The following is a 4,100-nucleotide window of genomic DNA, read 5'->3' on the forward strand; positions in this document are numbered from 1 at the left end:
TTAAAGTTCTTTCGCATATAGTTGACTCATTTGAGTATCGCTTTTATTATTTTGTCCATGTTCCTCTTTTATTATTTTGTTCTTTAACCCTCTGCGTAGGGGTCAGTTTTCTTTTGGAGATTTTCGGGTCTGTAATGTTTTTTCTTCGGCTAAGACGATTTTCTCAATAAAAGACCCGAGTTTCTTTAAAAAAAAAAACAAGTGGGTTAGGACTCCGTTTGTCTCCGAAAGCTCCTTCTCCAACCGAGGTTTCAGATGGGTCATCAGCAGATGTACAACCTGGTTTATTTGGAACCATTACAAAGAGAATAGTTGACTCTTCGAAGAGTGCAGTGAAGGCTGTTTCTCAGAACAAAAGACGGTATCAGGTATGGGTATAGTTTGACTTACATTTTTTTTCTTGCTATTAGCCACTTTACTGGTTTGTATCTTGAATACGTTGATTCACATATAGAAAAAAGTCTATGACTATCTAGCTATATATATTTCCAATTAGTGTTGCATGATCGTGAATTACTTATCAAAGCACTATTATTTTGTATAAAAATTTCTAAATAAAAATCAATGATGGTGATGTCAAGTCTGTCTCCTTTTCCATTTTATTATATATCCTCAGTAGTTGCACAATTGTAAAAAAAATTACCAACTCCGTATGTATGTATATACATGTAATATATTATATGCGACTTTTGAAATTATTGCTATGGGCTTCCCTGCTGGGAATATGAGTTCTGGGTTTTTTTGGATATGTTGAGGTTAGCATGAAAAGATCCTTCTTCTCCTTTTGTATGTTTAGTTTTTTACCCTTTTGTAATATATAAAATTGAAATGTGTTGTGCAGGGGGTTTACAGAAACCACATAGAAGATGTCATTAAATTTTTTGAAACTCATCACAAGGTAATAGCTCCTTTTTGTTGATATCATATTAATGAAAAACATATGACTTTCAAGATCCCTGTGAAATGGAAGAAGTCATTAAATTTTTTGAAACTCATCATATGGTAATAGTTCCTTTTTGTTGATATCATATTAATGGAAAACATATGACTTTCAAGATGTCTGTGAAATGGGGTGTGCTTTTTATATCTTACTAATCAGTCTTTTTTGTTCAAAGGTTTCTTGTGATGATTGTTGATGATATATTTCATGTTTAGTCTTTCAATCATAATCACCCTTTTCTTTTTCCCATCATAATTTATTTATTTATGGTCTATGAGCCCCCATACATCAGCCTTGGTTATGAATTAATTCATCACAGATGATATGTTGCCTATATTTTTGCACATGTCATCTCTGTGTCTGAATGTCTAAGGAAATACTGAACCGTCAAACTTCTCTTGTACTTGCTTAGTGAATTAGCTGGTTCAATCTACTAGAAAATTTCAGAGAATGTGAAATCGGATCACAAAATTCCGTTGTTTATCATTTGTGTCAAGATGGTTAACTTAAATAATATTTTTTGTGCCAAATCTGTAAAGAATTTGTTATGTACATTGCTGCATCCTTAACTTGCTTTTGACACGTACAGGGGAAGTATAAAGTGTACAATCTTTGCTCGGAGAGGCTGTACGATGCATCATTGTTTGACGGAAAGGTGAGTTGGCTGATGATAGGCTTTTAAGTTAGGATTTCTCAACTTAAGTCTGGCTTTATTGTTAAGCTCCAGTATCTATTGAAATGACTTGAGGGATAACAATTTAAAAGGTTGATTCTGTTTGGAATGTCCATGAGAAAGTCATAATGATGAATCTGATACATATATACCTTTAGCTTTACGGAAAAAATAGCAACAGTTCAATCGTAAGCCTTTATTTAGTCACGTTAAAGGCTGAATCTTTATGAAAGTTAGAGCTTAATGCAGTATATCACACAGCTAATTATATAACTGTTTTTCTTTACTTTAGAAAATGTCAAGACAAGAATTGCTAAATGGAAACTTCTTATAATATATATATTACTAGGTGTTAGTGAAAAGTCATAATGAGCATTACAATTACCATTATATGTAGTTTTCCACTTCATATTACAAACGATAATGCTTTTTTAGCCACCAAATCTATCATACTTGATGACACCTGTTCATAAATGCCACATGTCAGCATCAACTTCCTTCATTACAAATTAACTTTCTCCCACTCTTGTAATATGTCTGCAAGTTTTTTAACATATTTTTTGCTTTCATTTTAGAGCCCAAGACAACCGTCGACTTTCGAATGTGGCTTTTATGTACTGAGATTCAAGCATGACCTTATAACTGCACGTGATTTTTACACTGTTGTTGATTCACATTTAAGTGTATATGTGTGTGTGTGTGTATATATATATATATATATATATATATATATATATATATATATATATATATTAAGCTGCACTTACGCACATATTCTGCACTTCAGTGCACTACCAGGTATATTTGAGTGCTAGTCTATCTCAGAGGTACCGTTAAAAAATGTGATTTCTTTCATACAGGTATCTACCATAAATAAAAATGAAGTTAGCTAGTTTCTACCAGGTTTCTAATAGTTATACAATAAGATTGCCAATAATCTTCCCTTTTTCAGTTATATATTTGGTTTGTATGTATTATTATTGATATAATCTTTCCTGACCTCTTTTTGTTATTTTGAAAATGTAGTTTGATAAAAGATCATTATATACGGCTGCTGAAATCAACGAAGTTAGAGCTATTTGGGCGGAATGTGTAATTGAAGGATTACAACTTAAAGTCTAACTAGAAGTTATGCAAGAAAAATGAATGCAGCTTCTTCCCAAGGCATGCTCTTTTTTACACTATTTCCATTTGAATCCAATACTATAGTTGTTTTTGTTGTCACTACATTTATGCTGTATTGCATTATTGCACTTTGGATTAATATATTGCATTTTGGATTGTTGATGCCAATTTGAGACTATAAATGATTTTTTTTTGTTATGCTATTTGTAATTATAGATAAGGTATAAAAAATATTATGAAAACATGATCAGGTATTAAATATATTATGAAAATATTTAAATTTCTCAAAATTAATAAATTGACGTATCCACGTCAGCATCCCAAATTGACTAATAAAAACGTCTTCTAAATTGCACCCATTTAAAAATAACGTTTTCTTTATTAAAAATAATAATAATAACGTCTTCTTAATATAATTCCACGTCAGCGATATGCAATTAAGACATAAAAAATGTCTTAAAAATGAGTACATGTCAGCAACATTGATTATGTCAGCGTTTATTACGTCGTTTTTTAAAGAATTATAAAGACTCTTATAAAACGTCTTCATAACTTGTCCACGTCATCTTTTATTGATGACGTGGAACCATTTCAAGTCGTTTTATAAAGAGATTAAAGTCTTTTTTTAAAATTCTACAAAGACATAAAAAATGTCTTTAAAGACCCCTCCACGTCAGCATTTCTTTGTCTACGTGGACACTTTACTAAGTCATTCTATTCAAATATTAAGTCATTTTTTTAGGTGATTTGAAGACATTTGAAAAACGTCTTGAAAACTATAGACTTTTTAAGTCACTCACCTAGAGGTCGTTTTCTGGTACGACTCGGAATGTATTTTAAGTCACCATTTTGATGTCTTAAAATGTGCTTTATGTAGTAGTGAACCGAACTCTTATGGAGATGGTTAGATCAATGATGAGTTACTCATCACTCCCTCTTTCGTTTTGGGGATATGGCCTCGAAACAGCCGCTTATATTCTGAACCAAGTTTCATCCAAGACTGTTCCTATTACTCCTTATGAACGATGGACTGGCCGTAAAGTGAATCTTGGCCGCATCAAAATTTGGGGTTGCCCGGCACACGTGCTGAGGCAAAAGACTAGCAAGTTGGCTAGTAGGTCAGAATTGTGTATGTTCGTTGGATATCCAAAGGAAACCAAGGGTTTCATCTTCTATAGTCCCGAGGACGATAAGACTTTCGTTAGCACGAATGCTCGTTTCCTTGAGGAGGACTTTATGAAAGATGCAAAACCTAGAAGCAAAATTGTGCTTGAAGAAAAGTTGGGTGAGGAAGCTTCTACCTCATCTGTAAGAACTGTTCTTACCCCAACTGAAACACAACCTAACTCTTCAGAATCTCGT

The 4,100-nt window shown here is 32.6% G+C and overlaps 1 long non-coding RNA gene across 2 annotated transcripts; it reads left to right on the forward strand.

Moving 5' to 3' along the window:
- Positions 1-209: 209 nt before the first annotated feature.
- Positions 210-2,279, forward strand: LOC149393505 (uncharacterized). 2 transcript variants are annotated; one of them, XR_016299949.1, is made up of 4 exons: positions 210-368; positions 842-898; positions 1,530-1,595; positions 2,189-2,279. It is a non-coding gene; the product is annotated as an uncharacterized LOC149393505 (long non-coding RNA). The 2 variants fall into 2 exon arrangements; XR_016299950.1 differs by lacking the exon at positions 210-368 and adding an exon at positions 681-755.
- Positions 2,280-4,100: the final 1,821 nt, after the last annotated feature.

Source organism: Urtica dioica, chromosome 6 (assembly GCF_054948205.1).
Source record: "Urtica dioica subsp. dioica isolate 48M chromosome 6, U.dioica_male_clone48M_v1_H2, whole genome shotgun sequence".
Lineage (NCBI taxonomy): Eukaryota > Viridiplantae > Streptophyta > Magnoliopsida > Rosales > Urticaceae > Urtica > Urtica dioica.